Genomic DNA, 23,412 nt, shown 5'->3' with positions numbered 1-23,412 from the left:
AATAAATGTTTCTACAAGACCTTGTTACATACAGTATCTGACAATGACATCCCATTGATACCACAGCACTCTGTGCATGATTCGTTCATAAGTGCACCAGTTACGTATGCTGAAGATCCTCAACTGAATCAGTGTATTAAATCATCCATCATCCATCCATCCACCACATTATTGTAGAATAGATTATCAGTCAACACTTTAAACATAGCCTGAATACTGTACGTACTTAGTATTGTTCTCATTGTGAAATATTAAAGAGGGATTTGGATGTTTTGTGTCAGTTCGTTCGGTGTGTGTGTGCAGTCACCGTGACTACAGCCACCACTGGGGCGTTTGGATCTTATTAGTGTTGTTTGCTCCTTTCAAGACAGTTCATCTGTGATTGTGCGCCTGCCTGTCTCGTTTATATGCTAATGACATCCAACGTGTTTAGTCCTCTGTCCCATTAAATCAGCCAGGAATTGCACACTGGATTCATTAGCTCCCAACCTGGCACTGATGCTGCCAAATGTCTGACAACAATCGCTGCATTTTAAGCAGGGGTCTGTATTCTACCCTCTTCACCTTTCCATTCCGTCCTTCCTCCCTCCCTTATCACTCCTTCCCTCCCTCCCTCCTCTGTCTCTGCCTGTCTGGTTCTGGCTGGAGGTGTGGTAGCTGGCTCGGTCGCTAGCTGAGGCGATAGCTAGTGGTTCATTTGGGTGTTTTGAGGACAGCAGCAACGAGTAATTATCCTGTAATTACACTTCACAGGATACAGACACAGGGGCCATACTAACCAGGAAGAGATACAGAGCACAAAATGTGTTTGTTATTGATGGAAATATTCTGAGCGACTGTTTGTCTGACTGACCACAGTAAGAGAAAATAGGATTTTAGACCTGGGCTTACAGTAACTAACTTAGTCTTGATCTCCCAGTCCCTCTAAAGACCTGAACAACAGAGAACAATTGTACTATAGAGATCTTTGAAATGCTTGGGCAACATAGACGTTATGCATGGTCCCGGAAATGGAAATGAATGAATACATTGTTTGAGGATTTTTCCTCAACCTTCAGTTGCAGACATATTCAGCGGATCACTCAGTTTACATCAGATCTCCACTCTGTTTTCAACACAGAGGCCGGAATCCTCAACTACTACCTTCCCGATTGGTCGCTCGGGATCCACGTGGACGAGTCGGAGCTGGACCACACTCGACTACACCTGTCATTCAGTTGAGAGGAGGAGGGGTTTGTTGTACCAACCCACCAACCACAGCTTTCAGCGTTGATTTTAGCAGTTAGAATATTGTCTGGTCAATTCAACTGGAATTACAATCTGACACTCTTTGGCTTTTCTGTGACCTCTCTGAATGTATTAGTTTGCATGTGAAAGCAGCTGTTGACCATTGCTTTTTGTATCTTGTCCTTGCTGTCATCCTCATATGCCTTCCTCCCCTTTTCTTTGATCGATGGCAGTTTCGGACAATCCACCATCTTCCTGCTCGGTGGAATCTGGAGTGAATACCCACCCACAGCCATGTACATGCACAATGGCGATGTCAGGACCCAGCCTCCTCCACCACCACTGTCATAGCTAGAAGGTATGTCAGATTTGACATTTCGTAGCAGGTTTGGAGAATTTACGCTGCAGGTTGGGAGATCGGTTAAGGTTAGGAAAAAGGTTAGCTTAATTAATTTGTTAAAAATTACTAACACGCTGTGCCTTGCGTTGTCCCTGCCATGCCTCACACCCCTTTCTGGAGGAAGAGGGTCTAGGCTCAGGGTCAGACCACGGGCTCACCCAGGACCATACCAAGGGAAAGGCCATCCTGGTCCAGCGGTGTCAGAGGAGGACTGGGCGGTGTGCTACAGGTACTTCCAGACCTCCAGGGTGAATATGACCATAAGAAAGGTGCTCGAGCCCGGCCTTTTCCGACGGACACGACAGACAAACGGACAGACACGATGACGGGACACACAGCTGGTTACCATGAGAACCCAGATGGAGATAATGTGGGATTGAAGAGAAGGAGGAGTGACTCCAGTGACACTTTGGATTCCTTACACAACTAAAGAGGTTACACGTGGACTGGTAAATGTTTACAGGTTAAGGTCAAGGAAGAGTAATAGAAGACTGTCACGTTCTGACCTTAGTTCCTTTGTTCTGTCTTTGTTTTAGTATGGTCAGGGCGTGAGTTGGGGTGGGCAGTCTATGTTCTTTTTTCTATGATTTGGGATTTCTGTGTTTGGCCTGGTATGGTTCTCAATCAGAGGCAGCTGTCAATCGTTGTCCCTGATTGAGAACCATACTTAGGTAGCCTGTTTTCACCCTTGAGTTGTTTGTGATTATTTTCTGTTGTGTTTCTTCACCAGACAGGACTGTTTTGTTGTCGTTTCGGTCTTTCACTTTGTTTTTTGTATTTCAGTGTTCAGTTTGATTCACTAAATATTTACATCATGAACACATACCACGCTGCGCTTTGGTCCTCCCCTTCTTCCACCACCAAAGGCCGTTACAAAGACATTCATAATGGTGTGTCAAGAGATAATGTACTGTACAGAGATCATTATCTCTCGTGATAACTTTATTTATTTTGTGATCAATTCAAAAGAAGATGTTATAATAAATGCCATTATATGAAATTGTGTGACTTCTTCATCTTACAGTGTATGCAGACTTTGATGTCGTAGTCGAATTATGGTGGGTCAGCTGTTACACATTGTATGTGTGAAAGTTGTCTTTTGTTTTTCAGTTGCTAGCAAATGGCAGTTTGCCCAAAACATCAATCTAATCAATTTTTTTAAAGAAGCTAACTGAACTGTCAGACAAAGTCAGGGGAGGCAGCGTGTAATCGCTATAATCTGGTCAATGTAGTCAGACCCATCAAAGCCACTGTCAGATTGGCTGTGACAACCACAAACACGTGCGCACGCTCTCCAGGGGAACAAAATGGTCTGACATCTGACAACATAAAGAGCTGTGTTACCGTGGCAATAGAAGACCTCTGTAAAAGCGGATGCTGGGTAGATCTGCTCAGCGTATCAGTAGGACATTTTCCACACTTGTATTTGTTCACATCCTAATAGGACAAAGGATATTTCTCAATTCATCTTCACCTCGAGTACTCGCCTCCTTAAAACGCATCCAATACAGTTGAGGAGGCAGCAAGGAGATAGAATCGCGAACCGCAAGGAATCGCAGAAGGACGAATTGTTAGATTTAATAGATTTTATTTGCCAGTTTAAAAAACAGACACACAGTATAACAACGTGATGGGAATAAAATAGTCAGACGTTGCACCCTTAGCGTGGTCGGTAAAATCCAGAAACATCCTGTTTTCAGAGATACAGTGATACGTTTGAGTCATTTAGCGGAAGGTCTTATCCAGAGCGACTTACAGGAGAAATGAGGGTTAAGTGCCTTGCTCAAGGGCACATTGACAGATTTTCACCTAGTCGGCTCGGGATTCAAACCAGCGACCATTCAGTTACTGGGCCAACACTCTTAACACTCTTAAGAGTTAATCAGCTATAATTGTGTATATGGGTATGTTACCGTATAACCCAATCTCATTCTTCTCTAAAATACATATCTTTGACCTGGAGGTTTGCTATCATGTCATAGCGACTACACTAGCCATGAGCTCATGTGTTTGGCCTGTGTGGTGCCTCTCTTTCTCAGGTGTTTTGAGCATAGAGACCGAAACAGAAACACACACACACACACTTTCAACAAGCCTCTGCAACCTCCAAACCTGTAACTGCCACTTACTTCTTTTCTTCTTCTTTTTTTCTAAAATAGCTACAGTTTTCTACAATAGCTAGCTAGTAGCTAGGTTTTCAGTTGTTTTAGCAAACCAACTGGCTTGCAGATCTTGTAATGCCATAGATCGATATGTATACACTGAGTATACCAAACATTAGGAACACCTTCCTAGTAGTAAGTTGCACCTCCCCCTTTGGCCCTCAGAACAGCCTCAATTCATCGGGCATGGACTCTACAAGGTGAATCCTTCTTTAACCTGACTCCTCCCCTTCATCTACACTGATTGAAGTTGATTTAACAATTGGGATCATAGCTTTCACCAGGATTTACCTGGTCCGTCTATGTCATGGAAAGAGCAGGTGTTCTTAATGTTTTGTATACTCAATGTATATACAGTATATATAATCAGTACTTAATTAGGGAGCAAAATAAAAAGTTGATTTAAAAAAATTACATATAAAAACTTCCACTTAAAGTGGAACTCCAGTCTCCTTTTCACCTCATTTAACACCTGAGCCATTCCTCTTTTGTTTTACTCTTCTATTGTTCTGTTGTCATCAAGCAAGAGGGAAGCTGATCACAGATTTCCATCAGACCAACTCCTTGAAGGCCCTACTCCTTGAGGTAGTTGTCTAAAAAACAGGATTTTCCTCAAAACGTATTTGTTTACCATTTAGTGTGTACTTTAGTTTATTTATGCTTGGTATATCGCTTTTCAATAGTGAAAGTTCAAAAATCACTGGAGGAAGTGTTTGAAAACAATAAACTACTTACATATTTACAGGATCTCTCTGCTTAGGCTGCTACTAGGGCCTATATAGCCAGGGATTTTCAGGGTGTTAAAGTGTTGATCGAGTGCTGGCATGAAAGTATGGTGAGAGTTTTCCTCTCATTGGAATTTTTGCCGCTTTAAACCTCTTTGCCCAGCACGCTTTCGCTCTCCTCCCTTCCTTCGGGGCACCATGCAGAGTGCGACGGAGAAATTATACTCTGAATGTGGTGAAGTGCATTATGGTTCTGTACCCTACCCTGGAGAGAGAGAGTAAAAATAGCATCAGCACAGACAGACAATACATATCATTCTCCTCAACAACAACAAAAAACTATTAAAAGTGCTTCCTTATAAGATTGTTTTCTCTCTACGTATTTAAAGTTAAGAAACAGTGAAGTTCTTCACAGTGATTTATTTTCTGATGCTTGGCCCCTTGAGAAACGCATCAACGGAGAATAACACTGGATTAATTGCTTCCTTTTGACGATGTGTTTCTCATAGTGGTCAGAGGGAGATTATAGAGGGAAGAATCATTTGTTTCATGGCTAGATCTTTTGTGTGGTCTTCTATACTACAAGCAGTTCCTAATATAGAACAGGGATTGTTATTCACTATAGTCGAGTTGTGAGTTTCACTACATTAATTAGAGGAAACAAAGAAGTGGTTGTTTTTATTAAATGGGTTGGGATGATATTGTTTATCTGAGAAAAATAGGACAAGACAGTGTTTCCTAGTCAATGTATGGGGAATGTAACATTGGAATGAGGAGTGAACTGCAATTAACCCATATGACACGACAACAGAACTGAAGAAGAGCTGAGACTTGCAGAGTAGGATAGAAAACGTTCTTGTCCAATGTGGGACGTTAGCTCACTTTTGGCTTGACACAATGACATTGACAGATATTACAGCACTTTTCTATCACTTTGTCATCAAGAGGTTAAACAGTTTTTAAATATTTTTTTTAGATGTATTGTACAGCAAGTTCAATATATGTACTTTATTTATGGAATTCTAAAGGACAATTCCAAAATGTTGTGATAGGACTATGTGTGTTTTAATGTTCATAATGCCAAATCAACTCTCAAACTTGAGATGTCGAGTGAATATCATTTGAAAAGCCTCTTCCTCATCATTTTACTCTCTCTCTCTTCTTCTCTGTCTCTCTTTTTTTCATGCAACATTGGCTGTCTTTCTTTCTCCCTCTAATAGCCCAATAGATTTTTTCGTGGGCGAATCACATTTATTTATGGGCTTTTCACACACAGGAGTCAAAGTCATCCATCGCTGCAAAGTGTTTAAGGCTCTAACCCAGTCCCATGGGGCCTAGCTATCGGTCTGTACTTAGATGACTATACACTGTCAATTAGTCTCTGATTAGTAGCTAACACCTGGGCTTCGAGAGGGACTCCATATGTTATGATTAGCTACTGATGAGCATCGAATAAAGTGATGTGAATACTGGTTGGAGAAATAAACACAAAAACAAACCATCGATGTGTTTGTGTAGTAGTCTGAAAAGAGGGGGAGAGAGGGAGAAATCTAACAGAGGTCTTATTCTGTGAAGAAAGAACAAATTGGTTGCTGCAGTATACCTCAACAGACACGACACCAACACAAGGACAGCACCACTTTGTGTGGCCTGCTCTTCACGTGTACTGTACATACTGTATCTGATAACGGGTTAGCATGTCACGGTCAAAGTACTTCATTGGATTAGAAAAACGCACAGCCAACCCTTGGGATCAGCAGATACCCTGAAAATGACATCGACTCCATTCACTTACTGTGCACACACCACTCTCGGCCATAACTGAATAAACAACGCACATCTGAAATTGATCGGATTTAATGAACGTGCTCTCAGATTTGCATGTCTGTAGAATGAAAGATACTCTCTCTCTCTCTCTCTTCCAGCCCTTCAATTCCCTCTCTCCTCCTTGTGGTTCGATATCAGGCATCTCTCTGGCATCTGGCCTGTAGATTCAATGGAAGTGACACTCCATCAAAGTATGCATATGGCTGTCACGGATAATGGCATGGCTGCATAGATAGTGTGACTAGATAGTGTGACTGTGTGAGTAAAAGAGCTGAGGCACCTAGTCTGACCATCAGTCTAATAGACTCACATTGTGTTGATAACACGCAGCTGAAGCACCTTCTCTGTCATTGAACACTGTATTGTCGTCAAATTAAAGTTTATTGGTCACGTACACAGTTGAGCAGATGTTATAGCAGGTGCAGCGAAATGCTTTTGTTACTAGCTCCTAACAATACAGTAAAATATGTACTAACAATGATAGGTAGAGCAGTAGATGTGTCAGAGTGAGCTATGTCAATAATCCAGTATATAAATAAATATGCAGCGTGTATAAACAATGTAACTAAAATGCAATAACAGTAGTAGATATACTAGAATGAGTAATGTCGAGAATACAATTAGAAATACTCAGTACAAAACCCCATGGTAAAATGGACAGAATTGTAGGAAATTAGCTTCCAGACCAGAGTCCGGAATATAAATATATATATATATATATATATATATATATATATATATATATATATAGAATTTGTGAATGGTGTGCATAGACAGTATGGACAGTATGTGAATAGAAAAGGTGTGTACAGCAGTAGTTATATAGGAACAGCCATGACTAGAATACAGTATACAGGGCATAGGGAAAGTATTCAGACCCGTTGACTTTTTCCACATTTTGTTATGTTACAGGCTTATGGTAAAATGTATTAAATCGTTTTTTCCCCCTCATCAATCTACACACAATACCCCATAACGACAAAGCACATATCATATTTACATAAGTATAAAGACCCTTTACTCGGTACTTTGTTGAAGCACCTTTGGCAGCGATTACAGCCTCGAGTCTTCTTGGGTATGACGCTACAAGCTTGGCACGCCTGTATTTGGGGAGCTACTCAAGGACATTTAGAGACTTGTCCCGAAGCCGCTCCGGGCTTTGTCTTGGCTGTGTGCTTAGGGTTGTTCTCCTGTATGTAGGTGAACTTTCGGCCCTGTCTGAGCTCCTGAGCACTCTGGAGCAGGTTTTCATTATACTTTGCTCTATTCATCTTTCCCTCTATCCTGACTAGACTCACAGTCCCTGCTACTGAAAAACATCCACACAGCATGATGCTGCCACCACTATGCTTCACTGTAAGGATGGTGCCAGGGTTCCTCCAGACATGACGATTGGCATTCAGGCCAAAAAGTTCAATCTTGGTTTCATCAGATCAGAGAATGTTGATTCTCATGGTCTGAGGTCTTTAGGTGCCTTTTGGAAAACTCCAAGTGGGCTGTCATGTGCCTTTACTGAGGAGGGGCTTCCGTCTGGACACTCTACCATAAAGGCCTGATTGCTAGAGTGCTGCAAAGATGGTTGTTCTTCTGGAAGGTTCTACCATCTCCACAGAGAAACTCTGTCAGAGTGACCATTGGGTTATTGGTCACCTACCTGGCCAAGGCCCTTCTCCCCCAATTACTTAGTTTGGCTGGGCAGACAGTTTTGTTCCACATTTCTTCCATTTAAGAATGATTGAGGCCACTGTGCTCTCGGGGACCTTCAATGCTGCGGAATTTATTTGGTACCCTTCCGCAGATCTGTGTCTCGACACAATCTTGTCTCGGAGCTCTACGGACAATTCCTTCGACCTCGTGGCTTGGTTATTGCTCTGACATGTACTGTCAACTGTGGGACCTTATATAGACACGTGTTTCCTTTCCAAATCATGTCCAATCAATTGAATTTACCACAGGTGGACTCTAATCATGTTGTAGAAACATCTCAAGGATTATGAATGGTAACAGGATGCATCTGAGCTCAATTTCGAGTCTCATAGTAAAGGGTCTGAATACTTATTTAAATAAGGTATTTATGTTTTTGCTTTGTCATTTTGGGGTATTGTGTGTAGATTAATGATGGAAAAAATGTATTTAATCAATATAAGCATAAGGCTGTAAACGTAACAAAATGTGGAAAAAGTCAAAGATTTGGAATACTTTCCGAATGCACTGTTGTAACGCCTGTCGCCGGATGGAGTGGACCAAAGCGCAGCGTGAAAAGTGTTCATGATTTCTTTTATTATCGAAAAACACTCAAACAAAGTAACAAAACGAAAGCGAACAGTTCTGTCAGGTAACAGAGACTAAACAGAAAATAACTACCCTCAAAACACAGGTGGGGAAAAGGCTGCCTAAGTATGATTCCCAATCAGAGACAACGATAGACAGCTGCCTCTGATTGGGAACCATACTCGGCCAAAACAAAGAAATAGACAACATAGAATGCCCACACCAAATCACAAATCAGGGCGTGACAACTGTATACAAATAAAGTGTGAACATTATTAAAGTGACCAGTGTGATGACTCTATGTACTGTATACAGTTGAAGTCGGAAGTTTACAAACACCTTAGCCAAATACATTTAAACTCAGTTTTTCACAATTCCTGACATTTATCCAAGTAAAAATCTCCTGTCTTAGGTCAGTTAGGATCACCACTTTATTTTAAGAATGTGAAATGTCAGAATAATAGTATAGAGAATGATTTATTTCAGTTTTTATTTTGTTCATCACATTTCCAGTGGGTCAGAAGTTTCCATACACTCAATTAGTATTTGGTAGCATTGCCTTTAAATTGTTTAACTTTGGTCGAACGTGTCGGGTAGCCTTCCACAAGCTTCCCACAATAAGTTGGGTGAATTTTGGCCCACTTCCTCCTGACAGAGCTGGTGTAACTGAGTCAGGTTTGTAGGCCTCTTTGCTCGCACACACTTTTTCACATCTGCCCACAAATATTCTATAGAATTAAGGTCAGGGCTTTGTGATGGCCACTCCAATTCCTTGACTTCGTTGTTCTTAAGCCATTTTGCCACAACTTTGGAAGTACACTTGTGGTCATTGTCCATTTGCGACCAAGCTTTAACTTCCCGACTGCTGTCTTGAGATGTTGCTTCAACATATCCACAATTTTCCATCCTCATGATGCCATCTATTTTGTGAAGTGCACCATTCCCTCCTACAGCAAAGCACCCCCACAAGATGATGCTGCTACCCACGTGCTTCACGGTTGGGATGGTGTTCTTCGGCTTGCAAGCCTCCCCCTTTTTCCTCCAAACATAACGATGGTCATTATTTCCAAACAGTTAAATTTTTGTTTCATCAGGCCAGAGGACATGTGTCCCCATGTGCAGTTGCAAACCGGCTTTTTGGCTTTTTTTATGATGGTTTTGGAGCAGTGGCTTCTTCCTTGCTGAGCGGCCTTTCAGGTTATGTCAATATAGGACTCATTTTACTGTGGATATAGATACTTTTGTACCCGTTTCCTCCAGCATCTTCACAAGGTCCTTTGCTGTTGTTCTGGGATTGATTTGCACTTTTTGCACCAAAGTACATTCATCTCTAGGAGATAGAACGTGTCTCCTTCCTGAGCGGTATGGCGGCTGCGTGGTCCCATAGTGTTTATACTTGCGTACTATTGTTTGTACAGATGAACGTGGTACCTTCAAGCATTTGGAAATTGCTCCCAAGGATGAACCAGACTTGTGGAGGTCTACAATTTTTTATCTGAGGTCTTGACTGATTTCTTTTGATTTTCCCATCATGTCAAGCAAAGGGGCACTGAGTTTGAAGGTAGGCCTTGAAATGCATCCACAGGTACACCTCCAATTGACTCAAATGATGTCTATCAGAAGCTTCTAAAGCCATGACTTAATGTTCTGGAATTTACCAAGCTGTTTAAAGGCACAGTCAACTTAGTGTATGTAAACTTCTGACCCACTGGAAGTGAAATAATCTGTCTGTAAACAATTGTTGGAAAAATTACTTGTGTCATGCACAAAGTAGGTGTCCTAACTGACTTGCCAAAACTATAGTTTGTTAACAAGAAATTTGTGGAGTGGTTGAAATACAAATTTTAATGACTCCAACCTAAGTGTATATTAACCTCCCGACTTCAACTGTATATGGCAGCAGTCAATAAGGTGCAGGGTAGAGTGGTGGTATTCAGCTAGTGACTGTGTCTAAGGTTCATTGCAGGGTTCGGTGAGGAGGCAGGCTAATGATGACTGTTTAACAGTCTGATGGCTTTGAGACAGAAGCTGTTAATTAGTCTCTCGGTCCAGCTTTGAAGCACCTGTACTGTTTCCGCCATCTAGACAGTAGCGAGGTGAACAGGCTGTGGCTCGGGTGGCGGAGGTCCTTGATTATCTTTTTGGCCTTCCTGTGACACCGGGTGCTTTAGATGTCCTGGAGGGCCGGCAGTGTTCCCCCGATGTTGTGTTGGGCTGACCGCAACACCCTCTGGAGAACCCTACAGTTACGGTCGGTGCAGTTGCTGTACCAGGCGGTGACACAGCCTGACAGAATGCTCTCGATGGTACATCTGTAAAGAAGTTTGTGAGGGTCTTAGGGACCAAGCCGAATTTCTTCAGCCTCCGGAGGGTTTAGAGGCGCTGTTGTGCCTTATTCACCACACTGTCTGGACCATATCAAATTGCCAGTGATGTGCACACACTTGTTGCTTTTGACCCTGTCCACTGCTGCCCCATCGATGTGGATGGGGGTGTGCGCTCCCTGCCGTCTCCTGTAGACCGTGATCAGCTGCTTTGTTTTGTTGACATTGAGGGAGAAGTTTTTTTCCTGGCACCACTCCGCCAGGGCTCTCGCCACCTCCCTGTAGGCTGTCTCATCGTGAACTTGATGATTGAGTTGGAGACGTGCATGAACACCCAGTCATGGGTGAACAGGTAGTACACGAATAGAATAGAATCCATGGAAATAGAATCAAAAGGGCTTGGAACCTCTAACCCTGGCAATTTGACTGGCAAATTGATGGGTACATTCGCAATGGCTGCCAGTCCACCCATTATGCAATAATTTATGGGGAGGACCGTTCTATGGATTTTAATTATATGATTGCAGTACTGTATGCTTTCCTTCTGCTATTATTTAGTTATTATTGACTTAATTCTTTAATGCTGTAGAGAAGTACAGAATGTGTATTATACTTGTTCACCAGCTGTGAGTCTGACCAGATGTCAGTCAGAAAACAGGAGATCCCAGGAGCCTGTCAGGAAAGGTCAACTGATGTCTGTTTCCAGGTCAGTTCATATATGTATCCAGAAACCACTCATTTTGCTCCATCAAGATTTAGGAGTATGGCAACACCAGACTGAGAGATGTATGATGCTTGCACCTTGAACGACGCACACTCTTATGCACCTCCACAACAGACACACACTCACATGCACTCACCTGCACACATGTACACATGTACACACTGCTATAACACACACTCACAAACTTGTGCTCCGAAGCAGGTCTGCTTCAGCCAAATATAGTAACAACAAGGTGCCCCCTTCCCCCTTTACATTCCTCTCACTCCCCCTCTCCACCGTTCTTACACCCCCCCCCCCCCACGCAGTCGCACCCTTTCAACCCCCCACCACAAACACACATGCGCACACATGCGCACACATGCGCACACATGCACACACACACACACACACACACACACACACACACACACACACACACACACATACACACACACACACACACACACACCTCGACCCCACAGTTACATATCCATCCCTGCACCCAGAGAGGGCCCTGCGTTTTCAGATAAATTAAACGCTGTCATGATGATATATGTAGTCATATAATTTTTATTGCTGCCACTTTATCTGCTCTTCCTACCGGCTCTGTCCGAGTTTCTGCCCTGTTGCTTCCCTCTCTAGTGCCACTTTCTCTCTTTCACCCTGCTTTCTCTTTCTATCGTCAGTCTCTTTTCTCTTTCACTCTCTATCTCTCTCTCTCTCTCTCTCTCTCTCTCTCGCTCTCTGTCCATCCCTCAACCTCTCTCCTCCCACTCTCATCATCCTGTCTTTACCAGTCACAGGAAGGTACAGTACTGGTGAAGCATGTCATCTCCCTCCCTCCTCCTCTCACATCCCTCACTCCCTTTTCTGTGTATTGTTGTGTGTTCTGGGTTGTGTGTCAGGCTGGGGGAGGCGGTAGGGGGATGAGAAAAAGAGAGCGAGAGGGGGGAGGACAGAGCGATTAAGAGCGAGAGAGAGAGAGAGAGAGAGAGAGAGAGAGAGAGAGAGAGAGATGGATGGATGGATGGGCCTCTTCTACCTGCCTAGCTGGGGTAAATACTCCCTCCAGTGGCCAAAAACTGTAACGTCATTCAACCCCACGGGGTGGGATAAGATTATCACATACGCTGATCTGAGGACAGTTTTGTGTTTCACACCAACTGGTTAAGATTAGGAATAGGGGAGAGTAAGCTGATCCTAGATCTTTGTATGAGGGCTTCTTTAACTCTGTTTCTTTCCTCTCCAAAATTCTCTCTCTCATTTTTCACCTCTCCCATATTGTCTCTTTTTAATCACAAATAAGTCATTGATTTTGTGTGGGTGGTTGTGTGTGCATGTGCGTGTGTAATCTCTGTGTGACTGGCTGTGTTTATCTGTGCTGTCCACACCATGGGGCTGCTTCCTTTCAATCCTCTCCCCTTTTATGTTCCTGTTCCTCTCATCTCCCCTATCCCGTTCCCCCATCCTCTCAATTCCTATCTCCTTTCTTCTCTTGTCCCCCCATCCTCATCTATTGTCTTCTCTTCTAACATCCTTTCTCACCTTTCGCGGTATCCTCTCTTCTCGACCCTCCTCTTCTTCTCTAAATCCCTCACTCTTCCACCCCATCTCCTTCCTATCTCCCCTCTCCTCTCGTCCCCTCGCTACCCCATGTCCCCCTTTCCACCCTCCCTCCTTTGCCCCCTCCCTCCCCAGTCTGCAGTGTGTCTCAGTGTTTGGGGGATTGTAGTCTCAGAGGCTGTCCGTGTGGAGCCTGTCCTCAGAGATAAGGCTGGCAGAGAAGAGGACTGGAGAGGAGAGGAGAGAAGAGGAGAGGAGAGGAGAGGAGGAGAGGGGGAGGAGGGGAGTGGATGAGTGGTTTTGAGAAAAGAGTCGATGCAGGAATGTTTTGCTAAATTCCTTGTGATTTTACTGTCTTTAAAAAAAATCAATGTGGGTGACCCAAATGTTAAAGGTTTAGTGCAAGGGGCGGCAAAATTTGTTCTACCCGGTCGGAAAACAGTGTTGAACATAACATGCAGCACTCCTTCTATGGGCATGTGGGGGAGGGTTCTTGAAATGTAACAAGAATTACAAATTTAGCTGCTGGAAGCCAGCGGATCATTCCAGTCGCTTCAGCTAATACATCATTCTCCAGACCTCCAAAGAAGGTGTGACAACAACGTGTTTTCAAGGTATGGCTACGCAAGACTACGTGCTGACTAACTGTGGCCTACCACACTTACCTACCTACTGGTCTTAGGCCTGCTGTGGTCTGACAGTGCATTGACATCTTGATGAAGCTAGAAACAACCCCCCCCCCCCCCCCCCCCCCCCCCCCACCACTGAAGTCTCCATCAGCTACTGTCTCACAGAGATGACATCAGAGATATATTTGGCCCCTGCCGCTGCCTGCACCAAGGAAAAGTGGCAGCCATTTTGATTTGATGCCATCTTGGCCATGTGTCCTATGTGATGTGTGCCAAACGGCATTGGGGTTCTGGTGTCTTGGTGTCTCTGTCTGTTTTTCGGTCTGTCCGTTCGTCTGTCTGTCTGTCTGCATGTCTGAGAATCTGGTTTAGGTTGGCTGTGCTGTAACTTCAACTAAATTCACATTGCAGTTTATCTTTGTTCAAGATGTTGAAGCCAAAGAGCCGGAGAAAATGTTTATATTTTAGGGAAATGTAACCCGCAATCATGTTTCCTTTTCGATATTGACTTTAAGTATATGTGAAAGTGAGAAATATTTAACGTTGGAGATAATATTGAAGATAAGAGTACTTCCTAACGCTGATAGATGATGCTTTGATGCAACTATTAACTCAGAAGCTGTTTTTGACCTTTACTTTCTAGGTTTGAAATGCCGTGCTATGAGCGCAGTTCCATGTTTTTCTACCCATGGTAGGTAGGCTAGTTGAGAACAAGTTCTCATTTGCAACTGCAACATACAACCACACAGAGTTACACATGGAATAAACAAAACATAGTCAATAATACAGTAGAACAAAAGAAAACAAAAAGTCTATACACAGTGTGTGCAAATGAGGTAAGATAAGGGAGTTAAGGCAATAAATAGACCATGGTGGCGAAGTAATTACAATATGGTCACGAATCCCGCCGAAGATGGTGCCTCTTCCTGTTCGGGCGGCGCTCGGCGGTCGTCGTCGCCGGCCTACTAGCTGCCACCGATCCCCTTTTCTGTTTAATTTAGTTTTGTCTGATTAGTTGCACCTGTTTCTTGTTTAGGTTTTGGTTTTGGGCTATTTAAACCCGGTAGGCCCGCCGGCTTTTGTGCGGGCTTGTTTTATGTTATTTGATGTGTGTGATTTCTGTGGAAGTATTTTGTTCTCGAACCGTTTCGTCCTGTTGTTTTGGACTGGGTCTTATTGCTCCAGTGTGTGTGGCGTTGACCGACACTGTGGTTTTGGGAATAAACATTCCACATATCAACTTCACTGCTCTCTGTGCCTGACTCCTCCACCCACTACTTCTAGAAGTACATGACAAATATAGCAATTAAACACTGGAATGGTAGATGTGCAGAAGATGAATGTGCAAGTAGAGATACTGGGGTGCAAAGGAACAAGATAAAGAAATAAATTCTGAATGGGGATGAGGTAGGTAGTGTTACAGGAATTATATTCCTCTATGCTTTAATACCCAATTAAAATTAAACACTGTCAATTCCTAAGAATTTGTAAGACTCTTATTTGCATAAAATGGACAGAGACCAGTCTCAAAAATCAACCAGCAGCGTTTATTCTCGAGAGTACTGAACATGATACAGTTTACCACAGATTATAAACTGAAAATGACGTCATTAGTTTTCGTACTATCCCGTCTCATCAACCAGCAGTACAATGGCTGTATAGTTCTCAAGCCTTCCCACATCGTCTCTCCCTACTAAGATAATTTACGACCCAAGCCAAGGTCTGCCTGTGTAGATTAGCATTCTAGCCAGTCTGGCTATAAGTTCATTCATTTCTACCAAGGAACAGACAGTCATTGTTCTAATTCTTAATTATATTTACACACATTATATTCAGTACTAAGGTTAAAAGAAAATTCATACATCTATACAGTAACATAATAGTTTTCTGATTAGTCAGTCCTGATTGAAATGTATAAATAATTAGTCATTATTGATAAAAAAAATCCCTTAACAGGTAGATAGATGGGCTGTTTACAGATGGGCTATGTACAGGTGCAGTGATCTGTGAGCTGCTCTGACAGCTGGTGCTTAAAGCTAGTGAGGGAGATATGAGTCTCCAGCTTCAGAGATTTTTGCAGTTCGTTCCATTGGCAGCAGAGAACTGGAAGGAAAGACGACCAAAGGAGGAATTGGCTTTGGGGGTGACCAATGAGATATACCTGCTGGAGCACGTGCTACGAGTGGGTGCTGCTATTGTGACCAGTGAGCTGAGATAAGGCGGGGCTTTACCTAGCAGAGACTTGTAGATAACCTGTAGCCAGTGGGTTTGGCGACGAGTATGAAGCGAGGGCCAACCAACGAGAGCGTACAGGTCGCAATGGTGGGTAGTGTATGGAGCTTTGGTGACAAAACGGATGGCACTGTGATAGACTGCATCCAGTTTGTTGAGTAGATTGTTGCAGGCTATTTTATAGATGACATCACCGAAGTCGAGGATCGGTAGGATGGTCAGTTTTACGAGGGTATGTTTGGCAGCATGAGTGAAGGATGCTTTTTTGTGATATAGGAAGCCGATTCTAGATTTAATTTTGGATTGGAGATGCTTAATGTGAGTCTGGAAGGAGAGTTTACAGTCTAACCAGACACCTAGGTATTTGTAGTTGTCCACGTATTCTAAGCTCTCAGAAGGTGTGTACATTTGTCTTGTGTGTGAGTTGCTCTTAGTGCCACCCAGAACCACTGAACTCTGAGATTGGGCTCAGAAGGGGAGACAATCTTTTGTTTGGTGTCTTAGTGAATGCCTCAGTTATTCTTCCCCAGTCGGAACAATAACATCAGGGTAGACTCTCTACAGCGAGGCAGACAGGACAAGGCTGAACATACTGTTAGTGCTGTTGTAGGTTAGTTCTAATTCAGACACACACACGCACACACACAAACAGACAGACAGGCACACACACACACACACACCCACACTCATAAACTTGATTTCTATTACAGGATGTGAGCAAAAGTCAACTCAGCACCGCTTCACACGGATACAAATGATATAGATACATTTCCATGTCCTGCAAATTGGAGACACAGTGCTGCTGTTTAAAAACAAAAGTACACTGTGATAGCGGCAACCAGTCCGTGTTAGCCTGGCCATCCGCAACTCTCCATTGCTTTTCACCTGTAAGACCTTGACATTTAATTTCCCTGTGAATGGAGAAACTCTGCCAGCGAGCTGGCATGAGGAATTAGACCGCAGGCGGCCGCAGACAGACCAGTTGCAGTATAGCTCTGAAACAAGTCAACTGTATTAAAAGGAGAGGGGAAAATAAGTTTGTTCACACAGACCAGCGACTAGAAGTGTGACTGTGGGTTGACATTACAGTGGGTGGCCTTCTTAACCTATCAGTCTCTGTCTCTTCTCAGAAGATGGAAATAGGCTCTATACAGGGCCGACGCAGCACACACTTTGCACCTTAAATAATTCCAATAATTATTTTCTCTGAAATGTGTCTAGGACATTCATATCTTATGTTCTGAGAACATGGCAACCATGTCCTGTGTATGTCTGGTGGGACGTTGATGGAATAGTCTCCTAACCCTCAGAAAAATGGACACATGAATGTTCTTGCAATGTACCATGAAATGTGTTTAGAAAATGAATATTGTATATTATGAGAACATGTTAAGCATGCTCTGGGTATGCTCTGTTTGACATTGAGGTAACTCTAACACCAAAACATGCTAAAAAGGTTTTCAGAAGGTTTTTGCTAACATAGATAGATGCTCCCCTAACTAATAGAAAACTGTTCACAAACATTAGGGGAACATTACATTTAACATTACAAAAACGTTCTCTCTCCCTAGAATTGTTAGCTGGGCTGCTGCTGTTGGTTGTTATGGTGATGGCGGGATTGGCTAGTGGCGAAGTGGCGAGGAGTGTTGTAACGGCAAGGCCTCTCGGTGAGTTGATTACACCCCATTATGTCATTTCACTCCCGCTTTGTTTTTAATCGTCCTGTCCCCGTTACCATGGTCACCGATGGAGCACTGCTAGCTGCTCTTTTCAGACTGCCTGTGTTGGCTAACAGCCGTGCTCTTGACTGACAGACAGGTAGTCTCGGTGTGTGTTTTTAGGTCATCTCTTGTGTCAGTCATAAAGTGGGTAACAGTTTCTTAGTTTACAAATGGCCTTTAACTCCGAGTGAAAACAATGTTTCCTTCACCTTGTATTAGCTTAAGGCCGGTCAGGAGTTTTGTTAGTTATAGATTGTGGCCTTGTTATAGACCATAACTACTAGGACATAATATATTTCCTGGTCAGGTCACATGGTCAAGACAAACTTCTGGGTTTAAACTATAAAGTTACCCCTCTGTATCGGTTTCTCCCTTTTTATTCAGAGGGTAGAAGCTGAAAGAAACTGGCGTCCATCTTGTTTCCTAGCCCGTAGAACAGAACCAGGGGCAGGTTGGTTCCTAGTCTCCTCACCTCCTCACCGTGACAGTTGAGTTTCTATCCCAGAGAGTTTGCCTGAGGGGGACAGAAGAGTGAAAGGACTTTTGTTTACATTTAACATAATCTCCTTGTGTGAGCGAGAGCTGGAGAATGCTGGCACTGTGCCTCTCTATCCCTTTCTCTCTCTCTCTCTCTCTCTCTCTCTCTCTCTCTCTCTCTCTCTCTCTCTCTCTCTCTCTCTCTCTCTCTCTCTTTCTCTCTCTCTCTCTCTCCATTTCTCTCTCTGTCCATTCCTCAATCCCGCTCTGTCTCTCTCTCTTCTTTTGGCAGCCTGTAATTTTTTTCTCTTTCAATCACGTCGGCTTCCATGGTAACTATCTGCTGAGAGGCCAGAGAGAGTCTGTGAAATGGTTCCAGGGCCCAGCTGTAATTGGTAGCAGGTTAGATGGAGAGAAAAATACCCTGCGCTCCATCTGTGTTCCCATGCATTATCACAATACAGAGACCTTTGTGTACATGAGCAGGTGTTATTGGCTGTGTGATGCAGCTAGGCCTAGCTGCATATACTGGTGGGAAAAATATGTAATGACGCATGTATTACTAGGCTTCTGCTACAAACTATGCATATCACTAAGCAACATGGCTTCAATTGATCAAAGTTAGGTATTTTATCTATAGCTACAAATCCGATGATCCCACCTGCATTGGAAAACGAATGAAAATAGCTTGGCGATAGATATTTCAGTTGTTGTTCGTCTTCTGTTAGATAATTGTTTGCCAGTAGTTATGCCCAGCTAAAGCCCTGGTAATTCCGGGATGCCTTTATCTGTGTAGTGTATACTGTGAGTGACTTGACCAGCTTGCTGTTGTGTTATAAATGGTGTAATCCCAGCTCTGAAGGAAGCCTGTGGTCCATGCTAAATCAACAGTAATCAACTCCCAGGTACCTGGAAGGCGTTGCAGTGCAATAGTGACACCTGTAGGCCAGAGGCGGCAGCGCAGTGGTGCTCTATAACAGCAGGTGCATCTGGTAGTCGTGTATACTTTAGGTTAGAGAGAATAGAATGGCTATATCTTTAGAGGTGTTGATCACATGTTCTTTAACGGTATGGGTAAGATTTAACATGGTTGAAAGTGTATTTACATTTAAAAACTGCTCTTCATCCATCTTTTCATAGTGGTAGTATTAAGCGACGGACGAGTGCATCTGGCTAAACGAAATGGGAGCGTAGTGCCCTGAGGAGGATTATAGAGCAGGCCCAGTCACGTCTAGGTCTTGGAAGGTGATACCAGTACACACACAAAGGAATACTCTGTGTACAGGCTAGGCTGCCTCTGGCTGTCATACTCTGAGGAATGGAATCTGTGAGTGGATTCTTGTGACTGAGAGTGATGCCAGAGAAAAGCAATGAGTAGTAGCATATATGGCCCACCGGGGGATGACCACTATGAAAACAAATACTGTATGAGGACACGTATCAAGTGTTTATTTTTGACTTATTCGTCAAATAGAGTCATCCATTTATTTTCCCTAATGCGTTTGTCCATCACCATCACAAGTCACATTTTTTTTGAGAAACTGCATAACCTTTATAAGGACTTCGGACATTCATACACACATAGGCTACTTTACACATTACACAGACATGCAGGTAGTCTAGCGGTTAGAGAGGCGACTGGTTGCCAGTTTGAATCCCGGGACTGACTGGAAAAATCTGTTGGGAAGTGAGCTGGCTCAAATGTCAAAAATAATTAAAACAAAAACACTACAGTACTACAGTAATGTCTGCAAAAACAACACAGAATTTATACCATATACTATTTATATCATATACTATGATGTTTTTTAATGTGGATGAAACCGGAGAGTTGCTGGTATCAAATCCTAGATGCCATTTCCTGTCGTTGTGCCCTTGAGCAAAGCACTTTACCCTACACAATAACTGCTCCATGGGTGCCCAGTGTGGCAGCCCCCTGCTCCAACCTACCCAACCTGTATGGGTGTCTTTTGGAGGGGTTGGGATAAAGCGGAAGTCAAATTTCAGTTGGACTTTGTGTACAATTGACGAATAAAGTGTTTTTTTTATTTTACCCCCTTTTCATGGTATCCAATTGTTTGTAGTTACTATCTTGTCTCATCTCTACAACTCCCGTACGGGCTCGGGAGAGACGAAGGTCGAAAGCCATGCGTCCTCCAAAACACAACCCATCCAAGCCGCACTGCTTCTTAACACAGCGCACATCCAATCCGGAAGCACCAATGTATCGGAGGAAACACCGTGCACCTGGGTGCACTGCACACTGTGCCCAGACTGCCACAGGAGTCACTAGAGCACGATGAGACAAGGATATCCCTATCGGCCAAACCCTCCCTAACCCAGATGATGCTAGGCCAATTGTGCGTCGCCCCATGGACCTCCCGGTTGCGGCAGAGCCTGGTGTCTCTGGTGGCACAGCTAGCACTTCGATGCATTGCCATAGACCACTGCGCCAAAGTGATTTTAATCTTAATATATATGTTCACATTTATTATACCAAAAGAGCAAATTGTTTTAGAGCTGATAGTTTATAAGTCAATAGTCAATCACGTGCATGAATGCATTCAGTTGTGCAACTTTCCCTTTCCCTTTTGTTTGGTAGCGGTGCCATTGTTTTTCCCTTGGCTAAGAACATTGCATAGAAAACGGCATGATTCCCACTGTGATATAAAAGCTAGGGATTGTGTAGTCGAACCCCCCATCTACGGGCTGTGATAGGCTGTTTTCTGGGGGCACTCCCCTCTTCTTCTCTCCTGTCTGTTCCGGGTGGTGAGAGTTACCCCTTGCAGTGTAATGGGTTTTCCTGAGCCTGGCTGCCTTGAAATGTAGGAGTCCTTTTGTGGTGCCATGTGCAATGCCTCAGAGAAGAGCAGGAGGGGGAGAGGGGAGGTGCAGGGGGAGAGATAAGGAGAGGGCTGCGTGTGCGGAATGCTCATCCTCCCTCTGTCTCTCTCTTTCATGCTCTTTCTCTCTCTCTCCCCCCTCTCTCTCTTTCTCTCCCTCACATGTCTACCCACTCTGTCTCACCACATCCAACTGTTTATCTACTACTACAGGGCTTTTCTCTCTCTCACTCTCACTCTCTCTCTCTCTCTCTCTCTCTCTCTCTCTCTCTCTCTCTCTTTCTCTCTCTCTCTCTCTCAATCTCTTTCTTTCTTTCTCTCTCTCTCTCTCTCTCTCTCTCTCTCTCTCTCTCTCTCTCTCTCTCTCTCTCTCTCTCTTCACACACATCTGTCAATCGCGTGGGCAGTAATGGAAACCTAAAAAAGATTACATCTGATAATGAAGGCTACTGGGGGGACAACTCTGAGTTCTTGGTTGATGGTTTCAGATGCCAATAAATCCATAGGTATAAGAAACCCTAACCCGTACCACCTACTCCGCTCACAGCATAAGTGTTGGGGTGTACTTTAAGCACTAACCAGCAGTGTAGGTGTTGGGTTGTGAGGTGTGGTGGTGGTGGTGGGGAGAGGCAAAGGCGTCATTGGATGAGTTATTGAGCTATTACAGTACCGCCAGACCGCTAACTGGGGTGATGAACCTCTCAGACTGACCACAGGTAGCTGGTGTCTGGTCACACGTGACAAGAGACATGGGGCAAGGGAAGATTAACACACCTGTTCAGTGTAATGTATCAGTGTGTGTACCACAGCAGCCATCGACACTGCAGAAAAAAACGCAAGACAAAAAATGGCTACCGTATCGCTCTGTCTCTCACTTCGCTAAATATTGTTATGTTACTTCCTCTATCTTTCTTTCTTTCTCTCTCTCTCTCTCTATATATATATATATATCTCTTTATTGCTCTCTTTTTCTCTCCCTCTTTCTCCTTCCCTCCGTCTCTCTCTGCCAGCGGCTAACAGGAATCCAGGCAGGGGAGGAGAGAGAAACAGATTTGGTTCCCTCCCTTCCTCTCTCTCTCTCTCCCCTCCCCCTCTCACCAAACCTGTTTTATTCCCATCATCTCCTCGCCTCTTATCGGCCTCTTCCAGGCGCATGGCGGGCGAGAGCCTCCATAATGAGGTGGCGAGATCTCAGACTCCGATCACTTTGCCGCCTTATCGGCGCTGACACCAATCTCCTTGAATGACATTCCGCCCAAACCGTTATATAAACCAGCAGAGCCCAGATCAGTGGAGGAAAGTCAATGCTGCAAAGGAGAGCGAGAAGGAGAAGAAGGATGGAAAAAAGGGAGAAGATTTAGAGCTGCCGTTGCGAATGATAAGGGGCAACTGTTTTTTTCCTTTTTTCCTTTCCCTTTCTTTCTCTTTTTGTGTGTGTTTTTACTATCACTTATTTAATTAAAATCGGAGTTGCTTTGCTAAGAAAAGAAGAAGGGAGATAAAGGGGATTGTTTTTGAAATGGCGTGGCTTAAGATCGTTAGCCTGTCTGGATGCTGAAGTGGGATGGGAATCATGTGACGCAGTCAAGTAATAGCACAGATCTGGGTATGCTCTAAAGGCGCATTTTCCTTATCTTTGATCTGGGTTTGAATTGACCCCTGAGCATAAGCAAATATTAACATAGTAATCCCCATCATCAAAATGTTAACCTTGGTTCTGCCCACCATTTCAGAGCATCCCCTAGAGTAAATCTGTGTATACATGCGTGCATGTGTGTGTCTATGTTTGTGTGTGCGTATGTGCGTGTGTGTGTGTGTGTGTGTGTGTGTGTGTGTGTGTGTGTGTGTGTGTGTGTGTGTGTGTGTGTGGGTGTGTGTGTGTGTGTGTGTGTGTGTGTGTGTGTGTGTGTGTGTGTGGATGAAGGTTCTACCCTGTCTTTGATGGAGAAGGGAGGGGAAGTGGGGGGCGCTATCTCCACTCTAATAGCAGTGCTCACAAGTAGGAAGTAAACACCACACTTATAGATCTATAGAACATTGTTACCCATGATAGCGTTAGCTAACCTACAGTAAGCCTTGATATTAGATATAAACCACAATATGCTGTGGTTGCCCTGCCAGGAGATATGGTGCATAGTACATTAACGCAGCGATAGATATGCTATTCTAGGGAGCAGTGGCCTGGAATAGAAACCATTAAGAGCCCAAATAGGAAAGAAATAATGGCAGCAATCATTTAACACATGGAAAGTAAAACACGGGTCCTTATCTTTCCTGAACAGGAGTGTGTTGTTTTCTCCTCATGTGC

Source organism: Oncorhynchus mykiss, chromosome 19 (genome assembly GCF_057628025.1).
Source record: "Oncorhynchus mykiss isolate SJ-2025 chromosome 19, ASM5762802v1, whole genome shotgun sequence".
Lineage (NCBI taxonomy): Eukaryota > Metazoa > Chordata > Actinopteri > Salmoniformes > Salmonidae > Oncorhynchus > Oncorhynchus mykiss.
This window is presented reverse-complemented; position numbering follows the sequence as displayed.